The sequence below is a fragment of the Geotrypetes seraphini genome, chromosome 3 (genome assembly GCF_902459505.1).
Source record: "Geotrypetes seraphini chromosome 3, aGeoSer1.1, whole genome shotgun sequence".
In the NCBI taxonomy this organism is placed as follows: Eukaryota; Metazoa; Chordata; class Amphibia; order Gymnophiona; family Dermophiidae; genus Geotrypetes; species Geotrypetes seraphini.
Window position 1 is genome coordinate 319,467,256 of NC_047086.1, and position 21,031 is coordinate 319,488,286.

The following is a 21,031-nucleotide window of genomic DNA, read 5'->3' on the forward strand; positions in this document are numbered from 1 at the left end:
CTGATGATAGAAAACCAGCAAACAAACAAGAGTCAGAACTACAAATTCAGCATAGCTAGACTCAGTCCAATTTCAAAAGAAAATACAATCCACTATTTTCTTCAAACTAATTTTGCACTTATAAAAAGCCCCGCAAAGCAGGGCTAACTAAAAATTGAAAAAGTCTCATAAACACCCCTCTCCACAGAAATCTTTAGTAAAAGGCAAAAGATTTATTCATCTTGAAGAGAGATCAGAGAATAAAACAGCATGATTGTAGCTGTACTCAGGGCAACTGAAGCTGCGCCCTCTTAAGTTCGTGGTGAGTAAATCCACCGATTCTCATAATGAACGGGCTCATTGAAGGCAGTGCCCAGAGATGTCTCTGAGTCCTAAGACCATGCCCCATGGGCTAAGAAGCTTGTCTCATCTGGCAAAAAAGGCACGTTGGAGATTCAGTTCCTGCATAATATGCAAATCAGTGCACGGCTGGTGGCTATACAGGGGCAAGGGTGGTAGCCGAGTCGGGGTTAGCGGCACAGAGGACAGAATACTGCAGAATACCAAACGGTAGCATACACTTGAGGGGCTTCCGATCCCGACATGCTTTAAACTAGGATGCCAGAGCTATGCAAAAGCTTTACGTTCTGGCAAAAGATGCCAGAAGTTCTCGAGGGGTTTTCTCTCCGATAATAGAAAACGGTGAAGGAGCTGCTAGCTAGGCATATGAGCCAGGCTGCCTCCGCAGGAAATCAAATGAGCAGGCAACGGACGGACAGGAAACCCCCACCTGCTGCCACCTACTATCCCCAAAGAGTTAGGTAGGCTCCAATTTCCAAGAAGCCTCTAAGTAGCAACGCAAGGAGAAGTAGGCTCTTGTGTTGCAGTGTGGGATGTACTACCTAACTACGTCCCATAAGTTGGAACTTAGGCGAAAGAGCCCAATCTGGAGAGCTTGAATCATAAAGAAGCAGGCGGAGAGAAAGTAAACTAACTGGCAGGTCTACCGGGAGGATCCTGCAAAGCTATGAGAGCCAAAGGAAATACTTGCCTCTGTATGCAGGATAACTCACACCTAGACCTCTGAAAACACTGAAATAATACAATCTTCTCACAGCACTAGAATCTAACTCCAAATAAGTGCAGGAGAACTGTGCTACCAGGACGTGAGGATGACTGATTTATCTGCCGCGCACTTACACAGAAGTAGCACCATCAAGAGAGAGAGAAAGGCCATATCTTTCTGCTTTTGCACAAAAGCTCACAAGAACTTTATTGAGGAGACAGCTACTCCAAAAGATGATGGTAGAAAACCTGCAAACAAACAAGAGTCAGAACTACAAATTCAGCATAGCTAGACTCAATCCAATTTCAAAAGAAAATAAAATGCACAATTGTCTTCAAACTAATTTTACACCTATAAAAAGCCCCGCAAAGCAGGACTAACTAAAAATTGAAAAAATCTCATAAACACCCCTCTCCACGGAAATCTTTAGTAAAAGGCGAAAGATTTATTCATCTTGAAGAGAGATCAGAGAATACAACAGCATGATTGTAGCTGTACTCAGGGCAACTGAAGCTGCGCCCTCTTAAGTTCGTGGTGAGTAAATCCACCGATTCTCATAATGAACGGGCTCATTGAAGGCAGTGCCCAGAGATGTCTCTGAGTCCTAAGACCATGCCCCATGGGCTAAGAAGCTTGTCTCATCTGGCAAAAAAGGCACGTTGGAGATTCAGTTCCTGCATACTATGCAAATCAGTGCACGGCTGGTGGCTATACAGGGGCAAGGGTAGTAGCCGAGTCGGGGTTAGCGGCACAGAGGACAGAATACTGCAGAATACCAAACGGTAGCATACACTTGAGGGGCTTCCGATCCCGACATGCTTTAAACTAGGATGCCAGAGCTATGCAAAAGCTTTACGTTCTGGCAAAAGATGCCAGAAGTTCTCGAGGGGTTTTCTCTCCGATAATAGAAAACGGTGAAGGAGCTGCTAGCTAGGCATATGAGCCAGGCTGCCTCCGCAGGAAATCAAATGAGCGGGCAACGGACGGACAGGAATCCCCCACCTGCTGCCACCTACTATCCCCAAAGAGTTAGGTAGGCTCCAATTTCCAAGAAGCCTCTAAGTAGCAACGCAAGGAGAAGTAGGCTCTGGTGTTGCAGTGTGGGATGTACTACCTAACTACATCCCATAAGTTGGAACTGAGGCGAAAGCGCCCAATCTGGAGAGCTTGAATCATAAAGAAGCAGGCGGAGAGAAAGTAAACTAACTGGCAGGTCTACCGGGAGGATCCTGCAAAGCTATGAGAGCCAAAGGAAATCCTTGCCTGTGTATGCAGGATAACTCACACCTAGACCTCTGAAAACACTGAAATAATACAATCTTCTCACAGCACCAGAATCTAACTCCAAATAAGTGCAGGAGAGCTGTGCTACCAGGACGTGAGGATGACTGATTTATCTGCTGCGCACTTACACAGAAGTAGCACCATCAAGAGAGAGAGAAAGGCCATATCTTTCTGCTTTTGCACAAAAGCTCACAAGAACTTTATTGAGGAGACAGCTACTCCAAAAGATGATGGTAGAAAACCTGCAAACAAACAAGAGTCAGAACTACAAATTCGGCATAGCTAGACTCAGTCCAATTTCAAAATAAAATAAAATGCACAATTGTCTTCAAACTAATTTTGCACCTATAAAAAGCCCCACAAAGCAGGGCTAACTAAAAATTGAAAAAATCTCATAAACACCCCTCTCCACAGAAATCTTTAGTAAAAGGCAAAAGATTTATTCATTTTGAAGAGAGATCAGAGAATACAACAGCATGATTGTAGCTGTACTCAGGGCAACTGAAGCTGCACCCTCTTAAGTTCGTGGTGAGTAAATCCACCGATTCTCATAATGAACGGGCTCATTGAAGGCAGTGCCCAGAGATGTCTCTGAGTCCTAAGACCATGCCCCATGGGCTAAGAAGCTTGTCTCATCTGGCAAAAAAGGCACGTTGGAGATTCAGTTCCTGCATGTTATGCAAATATGTGCACAGCTGGTGGCTATACAGGGGCAAGGGTGGTAGCCGAGTCGGGGTTAGCGGCACAGAGGACAGAATACTGCAGAATACCAAACGGTAGCATACACTTGAGGGGCTTCCGATCCCGACATGCTTTAAACTAGGATGCCAGAGCTATGCAAAAGCTTTACGTTCTGGCAAAAGATGCCAGAAGTTCTCGAGGGGTTTTCTCTCCGATAATAGAAAACGGTGAAGGAGCTGCTAGCTAGGCATATGAGCCAGGCTGCCTCCGCAGGAAATCAAATGAGCAGGCAACGGACGGACAGGAAACCCCCACCTGCTGCCACCTACTATCCCCAAAGAGTTAGGTAGGCTCCAATTTCCAAGAAGCCTCTAAGTAGCAACGCAAGGAGAAGTAGGCTCTGGTGTTGCAGTGTGGGATGTACTACCTAACTACGTCCCATAAGTTGGAACTTAGGCGAAAGAGCCCAATCTGGAGAGCTTGAATCATAAAGAAGCAGGCGGAGAGAAAGTAAACTAACTGGCAGGTCTACCGGGAGGATCCTGCAAAGCTAAGTGAGCCAAAGGAAAGCCTTGCCTGTGTATGCAGGATAACTCACACCTAGACCTCTGAAAACACTGAAATAATACAATCTTCTCACAGCACCAGAATCTAACTCCAAATAAGTGCAGGAGAACTGTGCTACCAGGACGTGAGGATGACTGATTTATCTGCCGCGCACTTACACAGAAGTAGCACCATCAAGAGAGAGAGAAAGGCCATATCTTTCTGCTTTTGCACAAAAGCTCACAAGAACTTTATTGAGGAGACAGCTACTCCAAAAGATGATGGTAGAAAACCTGCAAACAAACAAGAGTCAGAACTACAAATTCAGCATAGCTAGACTCAATCCAATTTCAAATGAAAATAAAATGCACAATTGTCTTCAAACTAATTTTGCACCTATAAAAAGCCCCGCAAAGCAGGACTAACTAAAAATTGAAAAAATCTCATAAACACCCCTCTCCACGGAAATCTTTAGTAAAAGGCAAAAGATTTATTCATCTTGAAGAGAGATCAGAGAATACAACAGCATGATTGTAGCTGTACTCAGGGCAACTGAAGCTGCGCCCTCTTAAGTTCGTGGTGAGTAAATCCACCGATTCTCATAATGAACGGGCTCATTGAAGGCAGTGCCCAGAGATGTCTCTGAGTCCTAAGACCATGCCCCATGGGCTAAGAAGCTTGTCTCATCTAGCAAAAAAGGCACGTTGGAGATTCAGTTCCTGCATACTATGCAAATCAGTGCACGGCTGGTGGCTATACAGGGGCAAGGGTGGTAGCCGAGTCGGGGTTAGCGGCACAGAGGACAGAATACTGCAGAATACCAAACGGTAGCATACACTTGAGGGGCTTCCGATCCCGACATGCTTTAAACTAGGATGCCAGAGCTATGCAAAAGCTTTACGTTCTGGCAAAAGATGCCAGAAGTTCTCGAGGGGTTTTCTCTCCGATAATAGAAAACGGTGAAGGAGCTGCTAGCTAGGCATATGAGCCAGGCTGCCTCCGCAGGAAATCAAATGAGCGGGCAACGGACGGACAGGAAACCCCCACCTGCTGCCACCTACTATCCCCAAAGAGTTAGGTAGGCTCCAATTTCCAAGAAGCCTCTAAGTAGCAACGCAAGGAGAAGTAGGCTCTGGTGTTGCAGTGTGGGATGTACTACCTAACTACATCCCATAAGTTGGAACTGAGGCGAAAGCGCCCAATCTGGAGAGCTTGAATCATAAAGAAGCAGGCGGAGAGAAAGTAAACTAACTGGCAGGTCTACCGGGAGGATCCTGCAAAGCTATGAGAGCCAAAGGAAATCCTTGCCTGTGTATGCAGGATAACTCACACCTAGACCTCTGAAAACACTGAAATAATACAATCTTCTCACAGCACCAGAATCTAACTCCAAATAAGTGCAGGAGAGCTGTGCTACCAGGACGTGAGGATGACTGATTTATCTGCTGCGCGCTTACACAGAAGTAGCACCATCAAGAGAGAGAGAAAGGCCATATCTTTCTGCTTTTACACAAAAGCTCACAAGAACTTTATTGAGGAGACAGCTACTCCAAAAGATGATGGTAGAAAACCTGCAAACAAACAAGAGTCAGAACTACAAATTCAGCATAGCTAGACTCAGTCCAATTTCAAAAGAAAATACAATCCACTATTTTCTTCAAACTAATTTTGCACTTATAAAAAGCCCCGCAAAGCAGGGCTAACTAAAAATTGAAAAAGTCTCATAAACACCCCTCTCCACGGAAATCTTTAGTAAAAGGCGAAAGATTTATTCATCTTGAAGAGAGATCAGAGAATACAACAGCATGATTGTAGCTGTACTCAGGGCAACTGAAGCTGCGCCCTCTTAAGTTCGTGGTGAGTAAATCCACCGATTCTCATAATGAACGGGCTCATTGAAGGCAGTGCCCAGAGATGTCTCTGAGTCCTAAGACCATGCCCCATGGGCTAAGAAGCTTGTCTCATCTGGCAAAAAAGGCACGTTGGAGATTCAGTTCCTGCATAATATGCAAATCAGTGCACGGCTGGTGGCTATACAGGGGCAAGGGTGGTAGCCGAGTCGGGGTTAGCGGCACAGAGGACAGAATACTGCAGAATACCAAACGGTAGCATACACTTGAGGGGCTTCCGATCTCGACATGCTTTAAAAGTATTAGAAAATGCTCTCATGACTACCCTAACACCACCACCAGCAACACCCGAATCCGGACAGTATTATCTCTACTCGTCTAAACAACAGAATCCGGACAATATTATCTCTATTCGTCTAAACAACCTATCACTATCTACTATCTACTACCAATTTATCCTGGAAAAGTCCAGAACAACAATTGTAACTTAACGCATTCTTGATTATATGTACTGCAATGCTACTGGAAATGTCCAGTCTTCTAACTTGTAATCCGCTTAGAACCGCAAGGCACAAGCGGAATAGAAATCACTAATGTAATGTAATGTAATGTAATGTAAACTAGGATGCCAGAGCTATGCAAAAGCTTTACGTTCTGGCAAAAGATGCCAGAAGTTCTCGAGGGGTTTTCTCTCCGATAATAGAAAACGGTGAAGGAGCTGCTAGCTAGGCATATGAGCCAGGCTGCCTCCGCAGGAAATCAAATGAGCGGGCAACGGACGGACAGGAAACCCCCACCTGCTGCCACCTACTATCCCCAAAGAGTTAGGTAGGCTCCAATTTCCAAGAAGCCTCTAAGTAGCAACGCAAGGAGAAGTAGGCTCTGGTGTTGCAGTGTGGGATGTACTACCTAACTACATCCCATAAGTTGGAACTGAGGCGAAAGCGCCCAATCTGGAGAGCTTGAATCATAAAGAAGCAGGTGGAGAGAAAGTAAACTAACTGGCAGGTCTACCGGGAGGATCCTGCAAAGCTATGAGAGCCAAAGGAAATACTTGCCTGTGTATGCAGGATAACTCACACCTAGACCTCTGAAAACACTGAAATAATACAATCTTCTCACAGCACCAGAATCTAACTCCAAATAAGTGCAGGAGAGCTGTGCTACCAGGACGTGAGGATGACTGATTTATCTGCTGCGCCCTTACACAGAAGTAGCACCATCAAGAGAGAGAGAAAGGCCATATCTTTCTGCTTTTGCACAAAAGCTCACAAAAACTTTATTGAGGAGACAACTATTCCAAAAGATGATGGTAGAAAACCTGCAAACAAACAAGAGTCAGAACTACAAATTCAGCATAGCTAGACTCAGTCCAATTTCAAAAGAAAATAAAATGCACTATTGTCTTCAAACTAATTTTGCACCTATAAAAAGCCCCGCAAAGCAGGGCTAACTAAAAATTGAAAAAATCTCATAAACACCCCTCTCCACGGAAATCTTTAGTAAAAGGCGAAAGATTTATTCATCTTGAAGAGAGATCAGAGAATACAACAGCATGATTGTAGCTGTACTCAGGGCAACTGAAGCTGCACTCTCTTAAGTTCGTGGTGAGTAAATCCACCGATTCTCATAATGAACGGGCTCATTGAAGGCAGTGCCCAGAGACGTCTCCGAGTCCTAAGACCATACCCCATGGCCTAAGAAGCTTGTCTCATCTGGCAAAAAAGGCACGTTGGAGATTCAGTTCCTGAATGCTATGCAAATCAGTGCACGGCTGGTGGCTAGGCCGGGGCAAGGGTGGTAGCTGAGTCGGGGTTGGCAGCACAGGGGCCAGAATACTGCGGAATGCCAACGGGTAGCATACGCTTGAGGGGCTTCCGATCCCGACATGCTTTAAACTAGGATGCCAGAGCTATGCAAAAGCTTGATGTTCTGGCAAAATTCGCCAGATGTTCTAGAGGGGTTTTCTCTCCGATAATAGAAAACGGTGAAGCAGCTGCTACCTAGGCATATGAGCCAGGCTGCCTCCGCAGGAAATCAAATGAGCGGGCAACGGACGGACAGGAAACCCCCACCTGCTGCCACCTACTATACCCAAAGAGTTAGGTAGGCTCCAATTTCCAAGAAGCCTCTAAGTAGCAACGCAAGGAGAAGTAGGCTCTGGTGTTGCAGTGTGGGATGTACTACCTAACTACATCCCATAAGTTGGAACTGAGGCGAAAGCGCCCAATCTGGAGAGCTTGAATCATAAAGAAGCAGGCGGAAAGAAAGTAAACTAACTGGCAGGTCTACCGGGAGGATCCTGCAAAGCTAAGTGAGCCAAAGGAAAGCCTTGCCTGTGTATGCAGGATAACTCACACCTAGACCTCTGAAAACACTGAAATAATACAATCTTCTCACAGCACCAGAATCTAACTCCAAATAAGTGCAGGAGAGCTGTGCTACCAGGACGTGAGGATGACTGATTTATCTGCCGCACACTTACACAGAAGTAGCACCATCAAGAGAGAGAGAAAGGCCATATCTTTCTGCTTTTTCACAAAAGCTCACAAGAACTTTATTGAGGAGACAGCTACTCCAAAAGACTGATGATAGAAAACCAGCAAACAAACAAGAGTCAGAACTACAAATTCAGCATAGCTAGACTCAGTCCAATTTCAAAAGAAAATACAATCCACTATTTTCTTCAAACTAATTTTGCACTTATAAAAAGCCCCGCAAAGCAGGGCTAACTAAAAATTGAAAAAGTCTCATAAACACCCCTCTCCACGGAAATCTTTAGTAAAAGGCAAAAGATTTATTCATCTTGAAGAGAGATCAGAGAATAAAACAGCATGATTGTAGCTGTACTCAGGGCAACTGAAGCTGCGCCCTCTTAAGTTCGTGGTGAGTAAATCCACCGATTCTCATAATGAACGGGCTCATTGAAGGCAGTGCCCAGAGATGTCTCTGAGTCCTAAGACCATGCCCCATGGGCTAAGAAGCTTGTCTCATCTGGCAAAAAAGGCACGTTGGAGATTCAGTTCCTGCATAATATGCAAATCAGTGCACGGCTGGTGGCTATACAGGGGCAAGGGTGGTAGCCGAGTCGGGGTTAGCGGCACAGAGGACAGAATACTGCAGAATACCAAACGGTAGCATACACTTGAGGGGCTTCCGATCCCGACATGCTTTAAACTAGGATGCCAGAGCTATGCAAAAGCTTTACGTTCTGGCAAAAGATGCCAGAAGTTCTCGAGGGGTTTTCTCTCCGATAATAGAAAACGGTGAAGGAGCTGCTAGCTAGGCATATGAGCCAGGCTGCCTCCGCAGGAAATCAAATGAGCAGGCAACGGACGGACAGGAAACCCCCACCTGCTGCCACCTACTATCCCCAAAGAGTTAGGTAGGCTCCAATTTCCAAGAAGCCTCTAAGTAGCAACGCAAGGAGAAGTAGGCTCTTGTGTTGCAGTGTGGGATGTACTACCTAACTACGTCCCATAAGTTGGAACTTAGGCGAAAGAGCCCAATCTGGAGAGCTTGAATCATAAAGAAGCAGGCGGAGAGAAAGTAAACTAACTGGCAGGTCTACCGGGAGGATCCTGCAAAGCTATGAGAGCCAAAGGAAATACTTGCCTCTGTATGCAGGATAACTCACACCTAGACCTCTGAAAACACTGAAATAATACAATCTTCTCACAGCACCAGAATCTAACTCCAAATAAGTGCAGGAGAACTGTGCTACCAGGACGTGAGGATGACTGATTTATCTGCCGCGCACTTACACAGAAGTAGCACCATCAAGAGAGAGAGAAAGGCCATATCTTTCTGCTTTTGCACAAAAGCTCACAAGAACTTTATTGAGGAGACAGCTACTCCAAAAGATGATGGTAGAAAACCTGCAAACAAACAAGAGTCAGAACTACAAATTCAGCATAGCTAGACTCAATCCAATTTCAAAAGAAAATAAAATGCACAATTGTCTTCAAACTAATTTTGCACCTATAAAAAGCCCCGCAAAGCAGGACTAACTAAAAATTGAAAAAATCTCATAAACACCCCTCTCCACGGAAATCTTTAGTAAAAGGCGAAAGATTTATTCATCTTGAAGAGAGATCAGAGAATACAACAGCATGATTGTAGCTGTACTCAGGGCAACTGAAGCTGCGCCCTCTTAAGTTCGTGGTGAGTAAATCCACCGATTCTCATAATGAACGGGCTCATTGAAGGCAGTGCCCAGAGATGTCTCTGAGTCCTAAGACCATGCCCCATGGGCTAAGAAGCTTGTCTCATCTGGCAAAAAAGGCACGTTGGAGATTCAGTTCCTGCATACTATGCAAATCAGTGCACGGCTGGTGGCTATACAGGGGCAAGGGTAGTAGCCGAGTCGGGGTTAGCGGCACAGAGGACAGAATACTGCAGAATACCAAACGGTAGCATACACTTGAGGGGCTTCCGATCCCGACATGCTTTAAACTAGGATGCCAGAGCTATGGAAAAGCTTTACGTTCTGGCAAAAGATGCCAGAAGTTCTCGAGGGGTTTTCTCTCCGATAATAGAAAACGGTGAAGGAGCTGCTAGCTAGGCATATGAGCCAGGCTGCCTCCGCAGGAAATCAAATGAGCGGGCAACGGATGGACAGGAATCCCCCACCTGCTGCCACCTACTATCCCCAAAGAGTTAGGTAGGCTCCAATTTCCAAGAAGCCTCTAAGTAGCAACGCAAGGAGAAGTAGGCTCTGGTGTTGCAGTGTGGGATGTACTACCTAACTACATCCCATAAGTTGGAACTGAGGCGAAAGCGCCCAATCTGGAGAGCTTGAATCATAAAGAAGCAGGCGGAGAGAAAGTAAACTAACTGGCAGGTCTACCGGGAGGATCCTGCAAAGCTATGAGAGCCAAAGGAAATCCTTGCCTGTGTATGCAGGATAACTCACACCTAGACCTCTGAAAACACTGAAATAATACAATCTTCTCACAGCACCAGAATCTAACTCCAAATAAGTGCAGGAGAGCTGTGCTACCAGGACGTGAGGATGACTGATTTATCTGCTGCGCACTTACACAGAAGTAGCACCATCAAGAGAGAGAGAAAGGCCATATCTTTCTGCTTTTGCACAAAAGCTCACAAGAACTTTATTGAGGAGACAGCTACTCCAAAAGATGATGGTAGAAAACCTGCAAACAAACAAGAGTCAGAACTACAAATTCAGCATAGCTAGATTCAATCCAATTTCAAAAGAAAATAAAATGCACAATTGTCTTCAAACTAATTTTGCACCTATAAAAAGCCCCGCAAAGCAGGACTAACTAAAAATTGAAAAAATCTCATAAACACCCCTCTCCACGGAAATCTTTAGTAAAAGGCGAAAGATTTATTCATCTTGAAGAGAGATCAGAGAATACAACAGCATGATTGTAGCTGTACTCAGGGCAACTGAAGCTGCGCCCTCTTAAGTTCGTGGTGAGTAAATCCACCGATTCTCATAATGAACGGGCTCATTGAAGGCAGTGCCCAGAGATGTCTCTGAGTCCTAAGACCATGCCCCATGGGCTAAGAAGCTTGTCTCATCTAGCAAAAAAGGCACGTTGGAGATTCAGTTCCTGCATACTATGCAAATCAGTGCACGGCTGGTGGCTATACAGGGGCAAGGGTGGTAGCCGAGTCGGGGTTAGCGGCACAGAGGACAGAATACTGCAGAATACCAAACGGTAGCATACACTTGAGGGGCTTCCGATCCCGACATGCTTTAAACTAGGATGCCAGAGCTATGCAAAAGCTTTACGTTCTGGCAAAAGATGCCAGAAGTTCTCGAGGGGTTTTCTCTCCGATAATAGAAAACGGTGAAGGAGCTGCTAGCTAGGCATATGAGCCAGGCTGCCTCCGCAGGAAATCAAATGAGCGGGCAACGGACGGACAGGAAACCCCCACCTGCTGCCACCTACTATCCCCAAAGAGTTAGGTAGGCTCCAATTTCCAAGAAGCCTCTAAGTAGCAACGCAAGGAGAAGTAGGCTCTGGTGTTGCAGTGTGGGATGTACTACCTAACTACATCCCATAAGTTGGAACTGAGGCGAAAGCGCCCAATCTGGAGAGCTTGAATCATAAAGAAGCAGGCGGAGAGAAAGTAAACTAACTGGCAGGTCTACCGGGAGGATCCTGCAAAGCTATGAGAGCCAAAGGAAATCCTTGCCTGTGTATGCAGGATAACTCACACCTAGACCTCTGAAAACACTGAAATAATACAATCTTCTCACAGCACCAGAATCTAACTCCAAATAAGTGCAGGAGAGCTGTGCTACCAGGACGTGAGGATGACTGATTTATCTGCTGCGCGCTTACACAGAAGTAGCACCATCAAGAGAGAGAGAAAGGCCATATCTTTCTGCTTTTACACAAAAGCTCACAAGAACTTTATTGAGGAGACAGCTACTCCAAAAGATGATGGTAGAAAACCTGCAAACAAACAAGAGTCAGAACTACAAATTCAGCATAGCTAGACTCAGTCCAATTTCAAAAGAAAATACAATCCACTATTTTCTTCAAACTAATTTTGCACTTATAAAAAGCCCCGCAAAGCAGGGCTAACTAAAAATTGAAAAAGTCTCATAAACACCCCTCTCCACGGAAATCTTTAGTAAAAGGCGAAAGATTTATTCATTTTGAAGAGAGATCAGAGAATACAACAGCATGATTGTAGCTGTACTCAGGGCAACTGAAGCTGCGCCCTCTTAAGTTCGTGGTGAGTAAATCCACCGATTCTCATAATGAACGGGCTCATTGAAGGCAGTGCCCAGAGATGTCTCTGAGTCCTAAGACCATGCCCCATGGGCTAAGAAGCTTGTCTCATCTGGCAAAAAAGGCACGTTGGAGATTCAGTTCCTGCATAATATGCAAATCAGTGCACGGCTGGTGGCTATACAGGGGCAAGGGTGGTAGCCGAGTCGGGGTTAGCGGCACAGAGGACAGAATACTGCAGAATACCAAACGGTAGCATACACTTGAGGGGCTTCCGATCCCGACATGCTTTAAAAGTATTAGAAAATGCTCTCATGACTACCCTAACACCACCACCAGCAACACCCGAATCCGGACAGTATTATCTCTACTCGTCTAAACAACAGAATCCGGACAATATTATCTCTATTCGTCTAAACAACCTATCACTATCTACTATCTACTACCAATTTATCCTGGAAAAGTCCAGAACAACAATTGTAACTTAACGCATTCTTGATTATATGTACTGCAATGCTACTGGAAATGTCCAGTCTTCTAACTTGTAATCCGCTTAGAACCGCAAGGCACAAGCGGAATAGAAATCACTAATGTAATGTAATGTAATGTAATGTAAACTAGGATGCCAGAGCTATGCAAAAGCTTTACGTTCTGGCAAAAGATGCCAGAAGTTCTCGAGGGGTTTTCTCTCCGATAATAGAAAACGGTGAAGGAGCTGCTAGCTAGGCATATGAGCCAGGCTGCCTCCGCAGGAAATCAAATGAGCGGGCAACGGACGGACAGGAAACCCCCACCTGCTGCCACCTACTATCCCCAAGGAGTTAGGTAGGCTCCAATTTCCAAGAAGCCTCTAAGTAGCAACGCAAGGAGAAGTAGGCTCTGGTGTTGCAGTGTGGGATGTACTACCTAACTACATCCCATAAGTTGGAACTGAGGCGAAAGCGCCCAATCTGGAGAGCTTGAATCATAAAGAAGCAGGTGGAGAGAAAGTAAACTAACTGGCAGGTCTACCGGGAGGATCCTGCAAAGCTATGAGAGCCAAAGGAAATACTTGCCTGTGTATGCAGGATAACTCACACCTAGACCTCTGAAAACACTGAAATAATACAATCTTCTCACAGCACCAGAATCTAACTCCAAATAAGTGCAGGAGAGCTGTGCTACCAGGACGTGAGGATGACTGATTTATCTGCTGCGCCCTTACACAGAAGTAGCACCATCAAGAGAGAGAGAAAGGCCATATCTTTCTGCTTTTGCACAAAAGCTCACAAAAACTTTATTGAGGAGACAACTATTCCAAAAGATGATGGAAGAAAACCTGCAAACAAACAAGAGTCAGAACTACAAATTCAGCATAGCTAGACTCAGTCCAATTTCAAAAGAAAATAAAATGCACTATTGTCTTCAAACTAATTTTGCACCTATAAAAAGCCCCGCAAAGCAGGGCTAACTAAAAATTGAAAAAATCTCATAAACACCCCTCTCCACGGAAATCTTTAGTAAAAGGCGAAAGATTTATTCGTCTTGAAGAGATATCAGAGAATACAACAGCATGATTGTAGCTGTACTCAGGGCAACTGAAGCTGCACTCTCTTAAGTTCGTGGTGAGTAAATCCACCGATTCTCATAATGAACGGGCTCATTGAAGGCAGTGCCCAGAGACGTCTCCGAGTCCTAAGACCATACCCCATGGCCTAAGAAGCTTGTCTCATCTGGCAAAAAAGGCACGTTGGAGATTCAGTTCCTGAATGCTATGCAAATCAGTGCACGGCTGGTGGCTAGGCCGGGGCAAGGGTGGTAGCTGAGTCGGGGTTGGCAGCACAGGGGCCAGAATACTGCGGAATGCCAACGGGTAGCATACGCTTGAGGGGCTTCCGATCCCGACATGCTTTAAACTAGGATGCCAGAGCTATGCAAAAGCTTTACGTTCTGGCAAAAGACGCCAGATGTTCTAGAGGGGTTTTCTCTCCGATAATAGAAAACGGTGAAGGAGCTGCTACCTAGGCATATGAGCCAGGCTGCCTCCGCAGGAAATCAAATGAGCGGGCAACGGACGGACAGGAAACCCCCACCTGCTGCCACCTACTATCCCCAAAGAGTTAGGTAGGCTCCAATTTCCAAGAAGCCTCTAAGTAGCAACGCAAGGAGAAGTAGGCTCTGGTGTTGCAGTGTGGGATGTACTACCTAACTACATCCCATAAGTTGGAACTGAGGCGAAAGCGCCCAATCTGGAGAGCTTGAATCATAAAGAAGCAGGCGGAGAGAAAGTAAACTAACTGGCAGGTCTACCGGGAGGATCCTGCAAAGCTATGAGAGCCAAAGGAAATCCTTGCCTGTGTATGCAGGATAACTCACACCTAGACCTCTGAAAACACTGAAATAATACAATCTTCTCACAGCACCAGAATCTAACTCCAAATAAGTGCAGGAGAGCTGTGCTACCAGGACGTGAGGATGACTGATTTATCTGCTGCGCGCTTACACAGAAGTAGCACCATCAAGAGAGAGAGAAAGGCCATATCTTTCTGCTTTTACACAAAAGCTCACAAGAACTTTATTGAGGAGACAGCTACTCCAAAAGATGATGGTAGAAAACCTGCAAACAAACAAGAGTCAGAACTACAAATTCAGCATAGCTAGACTCAGTCCAATTTCAAAAGAAAATACAATCCACTATTTTCTTCAAACTAATTTTGCACTTATAAAAAGCCCCGCAAAGCAGGGCTAACTAAAAATTGAAAAAGTCTCATAAACACCCCTCTCCACGGAAATCTTTAGTAAAAGGCGAAAGATTTATTCATCTTGAAGAGAGATCAGAGAATACAACAGCATGATTGTAGCTGTACTCAGGGCAACTGAAGCTGCGCCCTCTTAAGTTCGTGGTGAGTAAATCCACCGATTCTCATAATGAACGGGCTCATTGAAGGCCGTGCCCAGAGATGTCTCTGAGTCCTAAGACCATGCCCCATGGGCTAAGAAGCTTGTCTCATCTGGCAAAAAGGCACGTTGGAGATTCAGTTCCTGCATAATATGCAAATCAGTGCACGGCTGGTGGCTATACAGGGGCAAGGGTGGTAGCCGAGTCGGGGTTAGCGGCACAGAGGACAGAATACTGCAGAATACCAAACGGTAGCATACACTTGAGGGGCTTCCGATCCCGACATGCTTTAAAAGTATTAGAAAATGCTCTCATGACTACCCTAACACCACCACCAGCAACACCCGAATCCGGACAGTATTATCTCTACTCGTCTAAACAACAGAATCCGGACAATATTATCTCTATTCGTCTAAACAACCTATCACTATCTACTATCTACTACCAATTTATCCTGGAAAAGTCCAGAACAACAATTGTAACTTAACGCATTCTTGATTATATGTACTGCAATGCTACTGGAAATGTCCAGTCTTCTAACTTGTAATCCGCTTAGAACCGCAAGGCACAAGCGGAATAGAAATCACTAATGTAATGTAATGTAATGTAATGTAAACTAGGATGCCAGAGCTATGCAAAAGCTTTACGTTCTGGCAAAAGATGCCAGAAGTTCTCGAGGGGTTTTCTCTCCGATAATAGAAAACGGTGAAGGAGCTGCTAGCTAGGCATATGAGCCAGGCTGCCTCCGCAGGAAATCAAATGAGCGGGCAACGGACGGACAGGAAACCCCCACCTGCTGCCACCTACTATCCCCAAAGAGTTAGGTAGGCTCCAATTTCCAAGAAGCCTCTAAGTAGCAACGCAAGGAGAAGTAGGCTCTGGTGTTGCAGTGTGGGATGTACTACCTAACTACATCCCATAAGTTGGAACTGAGGCGAAAGCGCCCAATCTGGAGAGCTTGAATCATAAAGAAGCAGGTGGAGAGAAAGTAAACTAACTGGCAGGTCTACCGGGAGGATCCTGCAAAGCTATGAGAGCCAAAGGAAATACTTGCCTGTGTATGCAGGATAACTCACACCTAGACCTCTGAAAACACTGAAATAATACAATCTTCTCACAGCACCAGAATCTAACTCCAAATAAGTGCAGGAGAGCTGTGCTACCAGGACGTGAGGATGACTGATTTATCTGCTGCGCACTTACACAGAAGTAGCACCATCAAGAGAGAGAGAAAGGCCATATCTTTCTGCTTTTGCACAAAAGCTCACAAAAACTTTATTGAGGAGACAGCTATTCCAAAAGATGATGGTAGAAAACCTGCAAACAAACAAGAGTCAGAACTACAAATTCAGCATAGCTAGACTCAGTCCAATTTCAAAAGAAAATAAAATGCACTATTGTCTTCAAACTAATTTTGCACCTATAAAAAGCCCCGCAAAGCAGGGCTAACTAAAAATTGAAAAAATCTCATAAACACCCCTCTCCACGGAAATCTTTAGTAAAAGGCGAAAGATTTATTCGTCTTGAAGAGAGATCAGAGAATACAACAGCATGATTGTAGCTGTACTCAGGGCAACTGAAGCTGCACTCTCTTAAGTTCGTGGTGAGTAAATCCACCGATTCTCATAATGAACGGGCTCATTGAAGGCAGTGCCCAGAGACGTCTCCGAGTCCTAAGACCATACCCCATGGCCTAAGAAGCTTGTCTCATCTGGCAAAAAAGGCACGTTGGAGATTCAGTTCCTGAATGCTATGCAAATCAGTGCACGGCTGGTGGCTAGGCCGGGGCAAGGGTGGTAGCTGAGTCGGGGTTGGCAGCACAGGGGCCAGAATACTGCGGAATGCCAACGGGTAGCATACGCTTGAGAGGCTTCCGATCCCGACATGCTTTAAACTAGGATGCCAGAGCTATGCAAAAGCTTGATGTTCTGGCAAAAGACGCCAGATGTTCTAGAGGGGTTTTCTCTCCGATAATAGAAAACGGTGAAGCAGCTGCTAGCTAGGCATATGAGCCAGACTGCCTCCGCAGGAAATGAAATGAGTGGGCAACGGACGGACAGGAAACCCCCACCTGCTGCCACCTACTATCCCCAAAGAGTTAGGTAGGCTCCAATTTCCAAGAAGCCTCTAAGCGACAACGCTAAAGTATATGCAAGGGAAGGAGAAGTAGGCTGTGGTGTTGCAGTGTGGGATGTACTACCTAACTACATCCCATAAGTTGGAACTTAGGCGAAAGCGCTCAATCTGGAGAGCTTGAATCATAAAGAAGGAGGCGGAGAGAAAGTAAACTAACTGGCAGGTCTACTGGGAGGATCCTGCAAAGCTATGAGAGCCAAAGGAAAGCCTTGCCTGTGTATGCAGGATAACTCACACCTAGTCCTCTGAAAACACTGAAATAATACAATCTTCTCACAGCACCAGAATCTAACTTCAAATATGTGCAAGAGAGCTGTGCTACCAGGATATGAGCATGACTGATTTATCTGCCGCGTACTTACACAGAAGTAGCACCTCTCAAGAGAGAGAGAAAGGCCATATCTTTCTGCTTTTGCGCTAAAGCTCGCAAGAACTTTATTGAGGAGACAGCTACTCCAAAAGATGATGGTAGAAAACCTGCAAACAAACAAGAGTCAGAACTACAAATTCAGCATAGCTAGACTCAGTCCAATTTCAAAAGAAAATACAATGCACTATTTTCTTCAAACTAATTTTGCACCTATAAAAAGCCCCACAAAGCAGGGCTAAGTAAAAATTGAAAAAGTCTCATAAACACCCCTCTCCACGGAAATCTTTAGTAAAATGCAAAAGATTTATTCATCTTGAAGAGAGATCAGAGAATACAACAGCATGATTGTAGCTGTACTCAGGGCAACTGAAGCTGCGCCCTCTTAAGTTCGTGGTGAGTAAATCCACCGATTCTCATAATGAACGGGCTGATTGAAGGCAGCGCCCAGAGATGTCTCTGAGGTAAGACCATGCCCCATGGGCTAATAAGCTTGTCTCATCTGGTAAGAAAGGCACGTTGGAGATTCAGTTCCTGCATGCTATGCAAATCAGTGCACGGCTGGTGTTTAGGCAGGGGCAGGGATGGTAGCTAAGTCGGGGTTGGCGACTCAAAGGCCAGAATACTGTGGCATGCCAACTGCTAGCATACGCTTGAGGGGCTACCGATCTCGACATGCTTTTAGCTAGGATGCGAGAGCTATGCAATAGCTTGATGTTCTGGCAAAAGATGACAGCAGTTCTTGAGGGGTTTTCTGTCCGACTAGTGTTTAAGCCCGTTACATTAACGTGTGCTAGACTACCTGTCTGTCTGGCTTTTTTTTATTTGTCTCTCTCTCCTTGGATGCTGTCTGTCTTTCATTCTTTCTTTCTGTCTCTCCCTGGCCCTCTGTCTGTCTATCTTTTCCTGAGAAAGGAAAATGGTAAAACCAGAGGACATAATTTGAGGTTGAGGGGTGGTAGATTCAGGGGCAATGTTAGGAAATTCTACTTTATGGAGAGGGTGGTGGATGCCTGGAATGCGCTCCCGAGAGAGGTGGTGGAGAGTAAAACTGTGACTGAGTTCAAAGAAGCGTGGGATGAACACAGAAGATTTAGAATCAGAAAATAATATTAAATATTGAACTAGGCCAGTTACTGGGCAGACTTGTACGGTCTGTGTCTGTGTATGGCCGTTTGGTGGAGGATGGGCAGGGGAGGGCTTCAATGGCTGGGAGGGTGTAGATGGGCTGGAGTAAGTCTTAACAGAGATTTCGGCAGTTGGAACCCAAGCACAGTACCGGGTAAAGCTTTGGATTCTCGCCCAGAAATAGCTAAGAAGAAAAAAAAAAAAAAAAATTTAAATTGAATCAGGTTGGGCAGACTGGATGGACCATTCGGGTCTTTATCTGCCGTCATCTACTATGTTACTATGTTACTATCTTTATTTCTAACTCTATCCTCTTCCCTCAATCCTGCATGTGCCCTTTTATCTTTCTCTTCTCCACTTCCTTCCAAGTCTGCTCCCCCTGTCCCTCAGACTTCCATTCAGTGGCTGTCCCTCCTCTCCCCCACACTTCCATTCAGTGTCTGTTTCCCTCTCTCTACCCCTTCTATCTACTGTTCACCCTCCGTTTTGCCCCTTCCATTCACTTCCCTCTCTTCTCTTTCCATCCAGTGTCCGCCCTCTCTCTCTCTGTTCCATATGGCATCTCCTCCTTCCTTTTCCCTTGGTCTGGCATACATTCCTCCTTTCCTCCATGCCCTTCCATCTCTTCTTCCCTCCAAGCCATTCTCTCCCCCTCTGCTCCCTTTCCTCCTTGAACTTCATTGGGCAGCAGCAGCCGCATTCACAATTCATTGCTGTTGCAGGCTTCAGGTCTTCCTCTCTGTCGGGTTGTCTTCCTGAAACAGAAAGTAGGCAGGTCCCGCCAGAGAGGAAGGCCTGAAGCCGGCATCAGCAGCAAATTTTTAAACGCTGCTGCTGCCCAAAGAAGCCAGGCCTTGAAAAACCCGAGGCAGACTGCTTCTCTTCCCTCCCAGCCCAACCCCCGCTGACTCGGCTCCCTTACCCTTTCCGATCCCCACCTGCGTCGCGGAAGCGTGAAGACTGAACGCCGGCAATCGGGGTGGCAAGGACACGGCTCAAGAGACTGGGAAGGTGTTGGCGTGTGGTGGCGCTCCACGAAGCCCTCCTCCCGGCAGCCACCGCCAACACCAATCGGGATGGTGAGGACGCGGACAGGGAGAGAGCTTGCCTGCGCTTCCTCCAGCGGTTGGTGAGTGAGGGCGGGAGGAGGGGAGTAGCTAGAGTGATCCCTGCCTCCGCGTTCTAAAATGGAACGTGGCCACGGATCAGAAATCACAGCGGCAGGGATCACGAAGTTTCAAGAGTGCATTCGCGCTCTAGGGTTTTATTATATAGGATAATGGAAAACGGTGAAGCAGCTGCTAGCTAGGCATATGAGCCAGGCTGCCTCCGCAGGAAATCAAATGAGCGGGCAACGGACAGACAGGAAACCCCCACCTGCTGCCACCCACTATCCCCAAAGAGTTAGGTAGGCTCCAAATTCCAAGAAGCATCTAAGCAGCAATGCTAATATATAGGTATGGTAAGTTTTCAAGTTTTCCAGTTTATTTAATATTTCTTGTACCTCTTAATCATATTTCTAAGCAGTGTACAGAAGTAGCACAATTCAGAAGAAATAGAAAAAGTCCGTATGTTTCTGTCTTTGCATAGAATAAAAGGTGGAATTCAGTCTAGGGATGAAGCAGTTATGTTTATATTTTGAATCAATTGTTTAATTTCTGCCATGGTCCGAATAGTGAAATTTGAGAATTTGCTGAAGGGAAGACAAGGAGATTGTGGTGACAGATTTGAAGAGACCTGTGTTAAGGAATTGGGAAATTGGATGTGTATTTGTTTTATTTTATCTGTAAAGTAGAGGGCAAGATTTTCAGCTGACAGACTGTCTTTATTCAGATATGGCTGTTTATTTTTGGTGAGTGATTTAACTATTGAAAAGAGAGCAGAAGTAGTTTTAGCTCTGGATATATGCTTTGAATAGTATTTCTTTTTAGCCTGAATTATTGAGAGTTTATAGTAGCATATTTTTCGCTCCATAAGATGCTCGTTTTCCCTCCCCAATGTGGGTGGAAATGTTTGTAAGTCTTATGGAGTGAAAAATACCGTATTATAAACTGTCACCCGCATAGATGCTGGAAGTGATTGCGTGCTACAAGTGTTTTAAATAAATATCTGGTGAAATAAAGGCATAAAAATTGTACTGGAAAAATGCTGTCTTTATCCGAGGCAAATGGGCACTGGTCTGAACATTGGCTTGTGCCCAGTTAATTTCCTTGTGACTACACTTACTTGGATGTTTAATGCTGGAGCCTAGACACGGTTGCCTGTAGCTCACTGTTGACAGCTTTTTAAAATCTTCTGACTGGTGTGGGCTGAATATTGGCCGCTAGGTAAATTGTTGAAATGTTACAATTCTGTGTTTGGCACTGTGGTTCCTTTAGGTGGCACTATTGTCTTAAAAAT

General features: G+C 45.4%; 14 non-coding genes across 14 annotated transcripts; all 14 read right to left on the reverse strand.

Moving 5' to 3' along the window:
• Positions 1-125: 125 nt before the first annotated feature.
• Positions 126-241, reverse strand: LOC117358328. The gene has a single exon (XR_004539025.1). It is a non-coding gene; the product is annotated as a U5 spliceosomal RNA (small nuclear RNA).
• Positions 242-1,403: 1,162 nt separating this feature from the next.
• LOC117358323 lies at positions 1,404-1,519 on the reverse strand. Its single transcript, XR_004539020.1, has one exon. It is a non-coding gene; the product is annotated as a U5 spliceosomal RNA (small nuclear RNA).
• Positions 1,520-2,681: 1,162 nt separating this feature from the next.
• Positions 2,682-2,797, reverse strand: LOC117358327. Its single transcript, XR_004539024.1, has one exon. It is a non-coding gene; the product is annotated as a U5 spliceosomal RNA (small nuclear RNA).
• Positions 2,798-3,959: 1,162 nt separating this feature from the next.
• On the reverse strand, positions 3,960-4,075 carry LOC117358326. The gene has a single exon (XR_004539023.1). It is a non-coding gene; the product is annotated as a U5 spliceosomal RNA (small nuclear RNA).
• A 1,162-nt stretch (positions 4,076-5,237) lies between these two features.
• Positions 5,238-5,353, reverse strand: LOC117358317. Its single transcript, XR_004539014.1, has one exon. It is a non-coding gene; the product is annotated as a U5 spliceosomal RNA (small nuclear RNA).
• A 1,484-nt stretch (positions 5,354-6,837) lies between these two features.
• Positions 6,838-6,953, reverse strand: LOC117358316. Its single transcript, XR_004539013.1, has one exon. It is a non-coding gene; the product is annotated as a U5 spliceosomal RNA (small nuclear RNA).
• Positions 6,954-8,116: 1,163 nt separating this feature from the next.
• On the reverse strand, positions 8,117-8,232 carry LOC117358320. Its single transcript, XR_004539017.1, has one exon. It is a non-coding gene; the product is annotated as a U5 spliceosomal RNA (small nuclear RNA).
• Positions 8,233-9,394: 1,162 nt separating this feature from the next.
• On the reverse strand, positions 9,395-9,510 carry LOC117358324. Its single transcript, XR_004539021.1, has one exon. It is a non-coding gene; the product is annotated as a U5 spliceosomal RNA (small nuclear RNA).
• A 1,162-nt stretch (positions 9,511-10,672) lies between these two features.
• Positions 10,673-10,788, reverse strand: LOC117358325. Its single transcript, XR_004539022.1, has one exon. It is a non-coding gene; the product is annotated as a U5 spliceosomal RNA (small nuclear RNA).
• A 1,162-nt stretch (positions 10,789-11,950) lies between these two features.
• LOC117358312 lies at positions 11,951-12,066 on the reverse strand. The gene has a single exon (XR_004539010.1). It is a non-coding gene; the product is annotated as a U5 spliceosomal RNA (small nuclear RNA).
• Positions 12,067-13,550: 1,484 nt separating this feature from the next.
• On the reverse strand, positions 13,551-13,666 carry LOC117358321. The gene has a single exon (XR_004539018.1). It is a non-coding gene; the product is annotated as a U5 spliceosomal RNA (small nuclear RNA).
• Positions 13,667-14,828: 1,162 nt separating this feature from the next.
• On the reverse strand, positions 14,829-14,944 carry LOC117358318. Its single transcript, XR_004539015.1, has one exon. It is a non-coding gene; the product is annotated as a U5 spliceosomal RNA (small nuclear RNA).
• A 1,483-nt stretch (positions 14,945-16,427) lies between these two features.
• On the reverse strand, positions 16,428-16,543 carry LOC117358310. The gene has a single exon (XR_004539008.1). It is a non-coding gene; the product is annotated as a U5 spliceosomal RNA (small nuclear RNA).
• Positions 16,544-17,723: 1,180 nt separating this feature from the next.
• LOC117358329 lies at positions 17,724-17,839 on the reverse strand. Its single transcript, XR_004539026.1, has one exon. It is a non-coding gene; the product is annotated as a U5 spliceosomal RNA (small nuclear RNA).
• Positions 17,840-21,031: the final 3,192 nt, after the last annotated feature.